The sequence below is a fragment of the Eumetopias jubatus genome, unplaced genomic scaffold (genome assembly GCF_037043125.1).
Source record: "Eumetopias jubatus isolate StellerSeaLion01/CBP00866 unplaced genomic scaffold, mEumJub1_p1.0 scaffold_9, whole genome shotgun sequence".
Taxonomy (NCBI): Eukaryota; Metazoa; Chordata; class Mammalia; order Carnivora; family Otariidae; genus Eumetopias; species Eumetopias jubatus.
Window position 1 is genome coordinate 90,679,176 of NW_028274815.1, and position 12,508 is coordinate 90,691,683.

The following is a 12,508-nucleotide window of genomic DNA, read 5'->3' on the forward strand; positions in this document are numbered from 1 at the left end:
TGCTGTCACTTGCTGTGACTCTGGGCCCAATTTCCCTGTGCTAGTCTCCATTCCTTTGTCATAAAATGAAGATGACACAGTCTGTCCTCTCCACTTTGCAGGCTGGTGTGTGAGTTACACATATGAGCAGGAGGGTTTGAATATCAGAAAGCCCTGAGCAAACACACTGCTTGGCTTTCCTTACTTGGGGTACAGCTGGAATCTTGGGGCCACTTCACATCACTGTCTCACAATTCTGCCAGCTTTGGTCCCTTCCTCAGATGACAGTTTAATAGCTTCTGTGGGAAGAACAAAGCTAGAGGACAGACACTACTTACCTTCAAGAATTACTATAAAGCTACAGTAATCAAGATGTATGGTATGATGTATGGTGAAAAATAGACAAAGAGATCAAAGGAACAGAATAGAGCTTAAAAAAAAAAAACACAACAGAATAGAGCACCCAGAAACAGGCCCACATATACAGTCAATTGATCTTTCACAAAATAGTTAAAGAAATACAATGGAACAAAGGTAGTGTGTTTGACAAATGGTGCTAGAACAACTGGACATTCACAAGCAAACAAACAAAAAACAACAAAAAAGAGAATTTAAACACAGCTTACACCCTTCTGAAAATTAACTCAAAGGATCACAAACCTAAACATAAAGTGTGAAATTATAAGACTCCTTGAAAATAACACAGGAGAAAATCTAGATGACTTTGGATTTGATGATGACATTTAAGATACAACACCAAAAGCCATGATCAATGAAAGAGACTTGATAAAATTAAATTAATGATAAAATTAAAGATTTCTGTTCTGTGAGAGACACTGTCAAGAGAATGAGAAGATGAGCCATGGACTGGAAGAAAATATTTACAAAAGACACATCTGATAAAGATCTGTTGTCCAAAATATACAAAGACCTCTTAAAACTCAACAGCAGGAAAACAAAAAAACCTGGTTAGAAAATGAGCCAGACCTTAACAGACACCTCACCAAAGAAGGTAGACAGATAGCAAATAGCATATGAGAAGACGCTCCACGTGATATGTCAGCAGGGGAATGCAAGTTAAAATAATGGTACCAAGACACACACATTAGAATGGCCAAAACCCGGAAAACTGACACCACCAAATTCTGGTGATAATGTGGAGCAACAGGAACCCACATTCACTGCTGGAGGGAATACAAAATGCTAACAGCTACTTTGGAAAACAGTTTAGCAGTTTCTTACAAAACTAAATATACTTTTACTCATAAGATCCAGTAATCACACTACTTGTTATCTACCCAAAAGGAGCTGAAAACATGTCTACAGAAAAATCTGCACACAGATGTTTATAGCAGCTTTCTTCATAATTGCTAAAACTTGGAAGCAACCGAGATGTCCTTCAGAAGGTGAAAGGATAAATAAATTGTGGTCCATCCAGACAATGGAATACTATTAGATGCTAAAAATATATGATCTATTAAGCCACAAAAAGACATGGAGGAAACTTAAATGTAAGTAAGTAAAAAAAAGCCAGTCTGAAAATGTGACATACTTGATGATTCCAGCTATATGACATTTCAGGAAGGGAGAAACTGTAGAGACAGTAAAACTGCCAGGGGTTAGGGAGAAGCATGGGAATGAATAGGCAGAACACAGGGGATTTATAGGGCAGTGAAACTACTCTGTATGATACTATAATGATTGATACATATCATTATACATTTGTCCAAACCCATAGAATGTATAACACCAAGAGTGAACCCTAATGTAAACTATGGACTTTGGATGATAATGATAATGACGTTTCAATGTAAGTTCATCAGTTGTAACAAATATTCTATTTTGATGCATAATGTTGATGATGGGGAGGCTATATATTTGTGGGGACAGAGATGGGAAATGTCTGTACCTTCTGCTCAATTTTGCTGTGAACCTAAAACTGCTCTGAAAAAATAATGTATATATATATTTAAATATATGTGTGTGTATCTGTGTGTGTGCGCATACGTATGTGTATACATGAGCATGCATGTGTGCGCACGCGCGTACGTATGTGTATACACGAGTGTGCGTGTGTGTGTGTATGTGAGTGCATACGTATGTATATACATTAAGTGCGTGCGTGTGTATATATATATATATATATTTTTTTTTTTTTTAAGATGAAATAAAGCCTCTCCTCATTCTAGCCTAAAACATCTCCAAGTCCTAGGGAGCCCCTGTGACATTGTGAACATGCTTTGTTACATCACCAGCTTTTCATAAGATGCTCCTGCCTCTTTTGTGCTGTGACCAAACACTGGCCTTCTACTGAGGACTTGGTTTCCTTTGCCACCCTGCTGGTCAGAGATGGGCTTAACTTTCAAACTTTCTATGAAAATGAAGTTCACAAGACCTCCTTGATATTGGTTACTGACATCCTCTTTCCTTACTTTTTTTTAAAACTGGGATTTCCTCCCAATTATACCATGACAAACTTCCCAGGGGCTTCTTTCCAACTGAATGCCTCTCAGGCTTTTTCCATCTGGTCCCCTGGTGGGGTGTAGCAGCATTAAATGATCTGGATTTCCCAAAGCCTAAGACTTCTGCCATCTGTGTTTGCAGGGGCCTCTGCTGGGCTGGCCATTCAAGTGGGGTGGCAATGGGTCTGCAGCACTTCCTCCTGCTTGCATCACGAGCTCACTGTATCACAGGGTACCATGAATGGGGATGGTGGGGAGGACAGATATGAATGATAATGAGGTGCGGAGGATTACTGGGGTCTTTAGAATGGCTCCATTGGTGGATAGAACTTTGTACACTCTCTCGATGCTCATGTGGCAGGTTGTATTTTCCACACATGGCCACAGTGATATCTTTTACCACATACACTTTTCTAGAATCTTGTACATCCCCATCAGGAGGTTGAATATATATCCCTTTCCTTTGGTCTCTGAAGGCTTTTGTGACAGCTGCAACTAATAGACTCTGGAGGAAGGGACATGATGAGTTAAGGATAAATCATACAATTGGCATGCATTCCTCCCTGGACATTTGCTTGTGGATCCCAGCTGCCACGCTGTGAGGAAGCCCAAGCACCAGCACCCTGAAGAGAGCTGAGGCCCCTCAGCCCTGCCTGGGCTCCCAGAGGATGGTGAGTGCAACACCTCAAAAGTAATCTCTTCCCCCATACTGAGTTTCTCTGGCTGACACTGCATGGAGCAGAGATGGGCTACCCTACCATGCCCTGACAAAATGGCAGGTTCCTGAGAATGATAAATGGATGTCATTGGTTTTAGCAGGAATAACCTGGAGGGCTAATCTTTTACCTTGGCAAAACTTGTGCTTAACACCTAGATTGTATTTTAACCATGAAATTCATCTTATGTTTGCTGATTTTTTAAGCAATTGTGCTATCTGCCTCAAATACAAGCATTCCCCGAGGAAAATAGAAAGTTGAGACCACTTGGAGTGGTCTCAGACCACTGTCCAAATAGACAGAGAGACCACTTGGAGTAAGCCACCCAACAGGTAACAGCATGTTACAGGCAGCAGACTGATGCTCATTGGCTGGGAGGTGCAGAGGCTTGCACGTGCAGAGGCTTGCACTGTTCCACCTGCTGAGTGACCTGAGGATAAGCAGGCATTGGATGGAGGAGTACCCAGTGAAGGACCATGAGCCTGCCTAGGGCCCAGGTCCTCTGCTGCCTGTCCCCTCTGTAGGTTGATTCCTCCACAAATGGCCCCTAGACTTCTAAACCCCAAACAGCATCCTTGATGCCCACCCCCCCCCCCACCGCCAACCTGCCAGCCACCATGTGCCTTTGGGTGGCCTCACTGCATTGCCCCTACCCTCCACTGGATGGCAGCATTTGCAGGAATCCTATCTGAGACATGTTCCTCTCCAGGAAGCCCCCCTGCTCCCAAGCCAACTTGGCTGCCTTGCTTCCCCCTGTGTGGCTCCCCAGATGGACGCTGTACTTCCTGAGGACACTCTAAGCTGATTGGCCACATTGATGGCGTTGGTTGGTTGGGGCAATGGGCACCGCCTGAGACATGACTCTGTCTGCTTGTGAGAGGTCCAGGGCTGCCCTTGAGGGAAGCTTCTCTAGAGATGGAGCCGGGGTGATCCTGTGGGGAGGTGAGGCTCCCGCTCTCCCCAGCCCGTGTCGTCCGGTGTCTGTGAAAGCAGGGTAGTCATCCCTTTCTCCAGGGTCAGTTCCTCTCTCAGGACCCTAACAGCCTTCCCCGAGAACCTATGAGCTTGTGTTTGCTGGGAAGAAGCCTGCCCAAGAAAATCCCCTTTTTCCTAAGATCTGCCTGGAGCCCCAAGATGAATCTATCACTTAGTGTCTGTAACTTCTCTGGAATTTGTAGTAAGTTGGGCTTTGACAAGCCACTTTTATTTCCACAAAGCTTAATTCAAGAAATGATGTTCCTTGATCAATCTGCACATCAATTTCCAGCCAGAGTGTGTTGTAAAATTGCCTTTCTTAGGTCAGGCCGGCTGCAGCAGGAATTAGCCATTTTGAAACAAGATGTAAGAGGCTGCAGGTTTTTTTGTTTTTGTTTTTCCCTGTTGTTTGCCACATGTTTATTTATTTATTTTTTATTTTTTCTTTAAATTTTTTATTGTTATGTTAATCACCATAGATTACTTCATTAGTTTTTGATGTAGTGTTCCATGATTCATTGTTTGTGCATAATACCCAGTGCTCCACGCAGAATGTGCCCTCTTTAATACCCATCACCAGGCTAACCCATCCCCCCATCCCCCTCCCCTCTAGAACCCTCAGTTTGTTTTTCAGAGTCCATCATCTCTCATGGTTCATCTCCCCCTCCGATTTACCCCGTTCATTCTTCCCCTCCTGCTATCTTCTTCTTCTTTTTTTTCTTAACATATACTACATTATTTGTTTCAGAGGTACAGATCTGTGATTCAACAGTCTTGCACAATTCACAGCGCTCACCATAGCACATACCCTCCCCAAAGTCTATTACCCAGCCACCTCATCCCTCCCACCCCCAACCACTCCAGCAACCCTCAGTTTGTTTCCTGAGATTAAGAATTCCTCATATCAGTGAGGTCATATGATACATGTCTTTCTCTGATTGACTTATTTCACTAAGCATAACACCCTCCAGTTCCATCCACGTCATTGCAAATGGCAAGATCTCATTCCTTTTGATGGCTGCATAATATTCCATTGTGTATATATACCACCTCTTCTTTAGCCATTCATCTGTCAATGGACATCTTGGCTCTTTCCACAGTTTGGCTATTGTGGACATTGCTGCTATAAATATTGGGGTGCACGTACCCCTTCGGATCCCTACATTTGTATCTTTGGGGTAAATACCCAGTAGTGCAATTGCTGGATCGTATGGTAGCTCTATTTTCAACTTTTTGAGGAACCTCCATACTGTTTTCCAGAGGGGTTGCACCAGCTTGCATTCCCACCAACAGTGTAGGAGGGTTCCCCTTTCTCCACATCCCCGCCAACATGTGTCCTTTCCTGACTTGTTAATTTTAGCCATTCTGATTGGTGTGACGTGGTATCTCATGGAGGTTTTGATTTGGATTGCCCTGATGCCGAGCGATGTTGAGCACTTTTTCATGTGTCTGTTGGCCATTTGGATGTCTTCTTTGGAGAAATGTCTGTTCATGTCTTCTGCCCATTTCTTGATTGGATTATTTGTTCTTTGGGTGTTGAGTTTGATAAGTTCTTTATAGATTTTGGATACTAGCCCTTTATCTGATATGTCATTTGCAAATATGTTCTCCCATTCTGTCGGTTGTCTTTTGGTTTTGTGGACTGTTTCTTTTGCTGTGCAAAAGCTTTTTATCTTGATGAAATCCCAATAGTTCATTTTTGCCCTTGCTTCCCTTGCCTTCGGCAATGTTTCTAGGAAGAAGTTGCTGCGGCTGAGGTTGAAGAGGTTGCTGCCTGTGTTCTCCTTTAGGATTTTGATGGACTCCTGTCTCATGTTTAGGTCTCTCAACCATTTGGAGTCTATTTTTGTGTGTGGTGTAAGGAAATGGTCCAGTTTCATTCTTCTGCATGTGGCTGTCCAATTTTCCCAACACCATTTGTTGAAGAGACTGTCTTTTTTCCATTGGACATTCTTTCCTGCTTTGTCAAAGATTCGTAGACCATAGAGTTGAGGGTCCATTTCTGGGCTCTCTATTCTGTTCCATTGATCTATGTGTCTGTTTTTGTGCCAGTACCATACTGTCTTGATGAAGACAGCTTTGTAATAGAGACGGAAGTCCGGAATTGTGATGCCGCCAGCTTTGCTTTTCTTTTTCAACATTCCTCTGGCTATTCGGGATCTCTTCTGGTTCCGTATAAATTTTAGGATTATTTGTTCCATATCTTTGAAAAAAGTGGACGGTATTTTGATGGGGATTGCATTGAATGTATAGATTGCTCTAGGTAGCATTGACATCTTCACAATATTTGTTCTTCCAATCCATGAGAATGGAACATTTTTCCATTTCTTTGTGTCTTCCTCAATTTCATTCATGAGTATTTTATACTTTTGTGAATACAGATCCTTTGCCTCTTTGGTTAGATTTATTCCTAGGTATCTTACGGTTTTGGGTGCAATTGTAAATGTGATCGACTCCTTAATTTCTCTCTCTTCTGTCTTGTTGTTGGTGTATAGGAATGCCCCTGATTTCTGTGCATTGATTTTATATCCTGCTGCTTTACTGAATTCCTGTATGAGTTCTAGCAGTTTTAGGGTGGAGTCTTTTGGGTTTTCCACATACAGTATCATATCGTCTGCAAAGAGTGAGAGTTTGACTTCCTCTTTGCTGATTTGGATGCCTTTGATTTCTTTTTGTTGTCTGATTGCTGTAGCTAGGACTTCTAATACTATGTTGAATAGCAGTGGTGATAGTGGACATCCCTGCCGTGTTCCTGACCTTAGGGGGAAAGCTCTCAGTTTATCCCCATTGAGAATGATATTCGTGGTAGGTTTTTCATAGATGGCTTTTATGATATTGAGGTATGTACCCTCTATATCTATACTCTGAAGAGTTTTGATCATGAAAGGATGCTGTACTTTGTCAAATGCTTTTTCTGCAACTATTGAGAGGACCATATGATTCTTGTTCTTTCTTTTGTTAATGTATTGTATCACGTTGATTGATTTGCGGATGTTGAACCAACCTTGCAGCCCAGGGATAAATCCCACTTGGTCATGGTGAATAATCTTTTTAATGTACTGTTGGATCCTATTGGCTAGTATTTTGGTGAGAATTTTGGCATCCATGTTCATCAAGGATTTGGTCTGTAATTCTCCCTTTTGATGGAGAATTACTTTGTCATTCTGGTTTTGGGATCAAGGTAATTGGGGCCTCATAAAACGAGTTTGGAAGTTTTCCTTCCATTTTTATTTCTTGGAACAGTTTCAGGAGAATAGGTATTAATTCTTTTTTAAATGTCTGATAGGATTCCCCTGGGAAGCCATCTGGCTCTGGGCTTTTGTTTGTTGGGAGATTTTTGATGACTGCTTCAATTTCCTTAGTGGTTATAGGTCTGTTGAGGTTTTCTATGTCTTCCTGGTTCAATTTTGGTAGTTGATACATCTCCAGGAATGCATCCGTTTCTTCCAGGTTATCTAATTTGCTGGCATATAGTTGCTCATAATTTGTTCTTATAATTATTTGTATTTCTTTGGTGTTGGTGGTGATCTCTCCTCTTTCATTCATGATTTTGTTGATTTGGGTCATTTCTCTTTTCTTTTTGATAAGTCTGGCCAGGGGTTTATCAATCTTGTTCATCCTTTCAAAGAATCAGCTCCTAGTTTCTTTGATCTGTTCTACTGTTCTTTTGGTTTCTAGTTCATTGATTTCTGCTCTGATCTTTATTATTTCTCTTCTCCTGCTGGGTTTAGGCTTTATGTGCTGTTTTTTCTCCAGCTCCTTTAGGAGTAGGGTTAGGTTGTGTATTTGAGACCTTTCTTGTTTCTTGAGAAAGGCTTGTATTGCTATATACTTTCCTCTCAGGACTGCCTTTGCTGCATTCCAAAGATTGTGAACAGTTGTGTTTTCATTTTCATTGGTTTCCATGAATTTTTTTAATTCTTCTTTAATTTCCTGGTTGACCCATTCATTCTTTAGTAGGATGCTCTTTAGCCTCCATGTATTTGAGTTCTTTCTGCCTTTCCTCTTGTGATTGAGTTCTAGTTTCAAAGCATTGTGGTCTGAAAATATGCAGGGAGTAATCCCAATCTTTTGGTATTGGTTGAGACCTCATTTGTGACCTAGGATGTGATCTATTCTGGAGAATGTTCCATGGGCACTAGAGAAGAATGTGTATTCCGTTGCTTTGGGATGGAATGTTCTGAATATGTCTGTGAAGTCCATTGGGTCCAGTGTGTCATTTAAAGTCTTTATTTCCTTGTTGATCTTTTGCTTAGATGATCTGTCCATTTCAGTGAGGGGGGTGTTAAAGTCCCCCACCATTATTGTATTGTTGTCAATGTGTTTCTTTGCTTTTGTTATTAATTGGCTTATATAATTGGCTGCTCCCATGTTAGGGGCATAGATATTTACAATTGTTAGATCTTCTTGTTGGATAGACCCTTTAAGTATGATACTGTGTCCTTCCTCATCTCTTATTACAGTCTTTGTTTCCTTTCCCGAGCCAGAGGATTCTGGAGGTCACTTGAAAGGCTCTTTTACTTTACTTCAATTCCTTGGGCTCTGTCTCACTGAGGATGCCCATAGCATAGCCAACAGGACAGAGTCTGGGTGGCTAGGTAGTTCTTAGTCCTAAGAAAGAGTGTTGTTAGACGCTGCTCAATCTCAGTCAATGCATAGCGCAAGTACCTGCTCATGACATTAATGTGACTAATTTCTTCACTGTGTACTTCTATTTTTCAAAGTTTATAGGGATCAAAGCTTACCTGGCAGCTGGGGAAGCATTGTCTGCTACCAGTGACCTCTCAGCTTCTCCTGTTGGGCCTCTGGTCCAAAGGCCACCCCAAGAGCTGTGAGCACCAGGGGCCTGAGGATGGTGGGAAGCAAGGCCTCGCTCACTGAGCTCAGATGTCAGTGTGTTTGGAAGGAGGGACTGACCCCAGTTCCTCATGCTTGATCGCCGGCCACGCTGCTCTGAATTTGAGAGCGAAACCCTTTGGGAGGTAAGAGGGGCCTCCTTGCACACATGGGCACATGGATGGGTGCAGGGTGCTGACCTGGATTTGTCAACAGACCTGGGTTCAACTCTGTGCAGCATTTCTCCCTCTGGTCTCCCCCCTCCCCTTTCCCATCCTGTGACCCTGAACCCTGCCAATCACAATGTGATGCAGCAGCTTGAATTGAGATCCATTTCCTACCTTTCCCTGGGGTATTTGCTTTGTAAGCCTCACTTCAGACTGTGGGATTAAAACTTTTGCACATATCATAAGTCAGGCAGAAAAGGAGTGGAGGGCTTTTAAGGCCTGTGGAGGGCTTTCTAACATCCTAAAAACAAGCAGATGGACATTGGGTTTGGTTGAGACAGCCCCTGTACATGCCCACTCTTCTGGGGTTATTAGTAACAGCAACGTTTTCTCTTGTGCAAAAGTGTCCTGGTCTGAAAAATGATATCATCCCTCTGGTCACAGATCATTTTGGAAGAGCTTTCAAAAGTGTAGGGCTGCTCAGTTGTCCCTGGGGGACAGAGAACTGAAGTGTAGGCTTAGAGATGATCCTGTCATCTTTACTGCTGATTCCCCAGCCAGCAGAACAGTGCAGGGGCTCCATAAACGGAGTGGGTGACTCCTCCCTTGGTCCCATTTTGCAGATGAGCAAGCCAAGGAGAGGAATCCTCACGTAGTCCCCCATTTTCTGATCTATGGCTCTTCCCCTGCTTGATGTGGCTTCAGGCAAGTCCATATTGAGACCCAGGGCTGGTTGGCCTGGGCAGGGCTCTCTGGGGTCTGTCAGGTGCGGCAGGCCAAGGCTTCCCTCTGTTCTTCCATCACCAGTGTTGCCAAGGGGCTGGACTCAGTCCCCGTGAACTGCATGTCCTGGTCTCGATGCCACCATTGATTACAAGTCTGCACCCATGGAGTTGACTGGCCCAGGCATTCATCAAACGCACATAATTAGGCTTCCTGTATTGAATGCATTGAAAGTCTGAACACAGCAAGGAAAGGGAAATCTTTCTTCATTGGATGCACATTAGCAAGCACCTTCAGATGCAGGAGTTGTTGGTGGGACACCATCTTTCAGCAAATACATGCATGGACGTGTGCTTTTGTTTTTGTTTTTTTAAGATTTTATTTATGTATTTGACGGAGAGAAACACAGCGAGAGAGGGAACACAAGCAGGGGGAGTGGGAGAGGGAGAAGCAGTTTTCCTGCCAAGCCTGGAGTCCGATGTGGGGCTCGATCCCAGGACCCTAGGATCCTGACCTGAACCGAAGGCAGATGCCCAATGACTGAGCCACCCAGGTGCCCCTGGATGTGTGCTTTTATATTTTGGAGAGAGAAAATCCTTCCCTTGTAGACCTCATCCACTGGGTCTCCAGGGCTGCTGAGCCTATAGACTTAAGGCTTGATTCAATTCCCTGATAGCTTGCAAAAAAGCAAAAGCCCTCATTCTAGAGGTAGGTTTCCTTATGAGAAGTGCAAATGCAGTGAACTTTGTTTATTCTGACTAATGTACTGAAGCCATAAGGGAAGTTGCGTTTTGGTCCCAGTGTCACATAAAAAGTAGTTTGCTGTGCCTCACACATGCGGGGCTGGTGGAGGGGAGATGCCAGGTGCCTACGAAGATGAACTCCGGCTGTGGGGGATTTGGGGCCCACAGGCAGACTTATGGTGGAGGAACCAGGGCCCAGGTATGCCCTTCAGTGACTTTTAGGTCTAGGAAACTTTCTGTCAGTGTCCTCCATAGTCACTCCGGATGCCAGGTAAGTGCTGCCCTCGCCAGGGCTAGGAAACACAGGTGGGTTGTCCACCTCCAGCCTCCTAAAAACAGACGCCTATCAGGTGACATGGGTGACGGCATGTCCCTGGCTTTGCAGGACAGAGGCCCTGTGTGTCAGTGGCTCTCACCGTGGTGCCACCAGAAGGGCTTCTGGAGGGAGGAAGGCATGAGGAAAATTCCAGACCCCTCCTCACGGCGACGCGGGACACCTGCTCCTCTTGTTCCATACAGTGGACATCTGTGGAAGAGTTCACAGAAGGAAGGAATCCACTGAAAAGCCACTTGCTGAACTGAGCCAGGATTTCGGTGGCCATGTTTCATATCCAAGTGGCCTTCTGTATGCCCAAGTAACAAAAAGCACCTTTGGTGGATCAGTGCTAGGCTTCCGGACTGTTATTGCGGTAGGATTCCCTTACAGCTGGCAAACCACATGGACAGAGCACAGGGCAGTCCAGGCCTGCTCGGCTGGGGCCAAGGATGGTTTGTTTACCTTCGTCAAGGACTAGGGCAGAGAGACGCATAGTCATTCTTCTTTTGTTCCTTGTAACTTTGTTACATTGTTTTATAAGAAGTACCAAACTCTCGGAAGCGGTGAAAGGGAGGGTGCCTCCCAGGAGTTGGAGCTGCTCCAACACTTCTGGAGTCCTCCCCAGCCCTCCCCTGGTCAAGGGTAGCCTGAAGACAGAAGCACTGTTTTTGGCCACATGGAGAGCCTTCTGGGTCTGCTCAGGCCCAGAGAACTAAGGGAGGGTGAGCATTCCTCTTGCTGCGGGAGATGAGGCCCCAGTGGGTGGACAGGGGTGAGTGGTGTGGAGATGACAATGGATAGCAAAGCTCCTGCTGGATGGGATCTGGGACCTTCTCCATCTTGGGGTCACCTGGCAGAGTCCTGTGTTCTCAGGGTGTGCAGTGCAGTGAGGGGGAGTGTGAGAGCAGATGGTGGCCCCTGCTTTCAGACCTGCTCTCAGATTCGGTGATGCCCGCTCAGTGATGTGCTGGTTTGTGGGTCAAGGGCATCTGTGTTGGCTAGTTCATATGTTCAAATACATACATATGGTTAAAATGTCTGTGGAAAGAAAGGGTCTTTGACACATAGAGTTGAATATATTTATTTTAATATGAATAAGTTCTGCTTGTGTAATTTTTATTCTTGTGTTTTCCCAACTCTCCTTACAAAGGCAGTGGGCTTGATGGTAGTTAGAGGGGGTCAAAACCCTCACGAGTTTCCCCCACCCTGAGCTGGCATTGTGCTGGGTCTAGGGGTGCCACAGGGAACAAGGTAGGGACCCTTCTAGTCAGGAAGAGTGTCTTCATGTCTGGGTCAGGGATGGGGACTTCAGGGCAGAGGTCTGGGGCCTTGGAGCAGTCCTGGGGTTCAGGGAAGGCCCCAGGGCAGGGGGGAGGGGGCAAAGTGCTCCTCCTCTCCTTCTCCTCCTCCTCCTCCTCTTCTTCTCCTCCTCCTCCCATCTCCTTCTCCTCCTCCTCACCCACCTCCTCCTCCTCCTCTACTTCTCCTCCTCCTCCCCTACTTCTCCTCCTCCTCCTCTCCACCTCCTCCTCCTCTCCACCTCCTCCTCCTCCTCCACCTCCTTCTCCTCTTCTTCTCCTCCTCCTCCCCT

The 12,508-nt window shown here is 44.7% G+C and overlaps 1 long non-coding RNA gene across 2 annotated transcripts; it reads left to right on the top strand.

Moving 5' to 3' along the window:
- The first annotated feature begins 507 nt into the window (after positions 1-507).
- On the top strand, positions 508-12,035 carry LOC114224486 (uncharacterized). 2 transcript variants are annotated; one of them, XR_015768977.1, is made up of 4 exons: positions 508-1,494; positions 2,918-3,112; positions 8,857-9,114; positions 10,987-12,035. It is a non-coding gene; the product is annotated as an uncharacterized LOC114224486 (long non-coding RNA). The 2 variants fall into 2 exon arrangements; XR_003612383.2 differs by having other exon boundaries at positions 508-1,490.
- Positions 12,036-12,508: the final 473 nt, after the last annotated feature.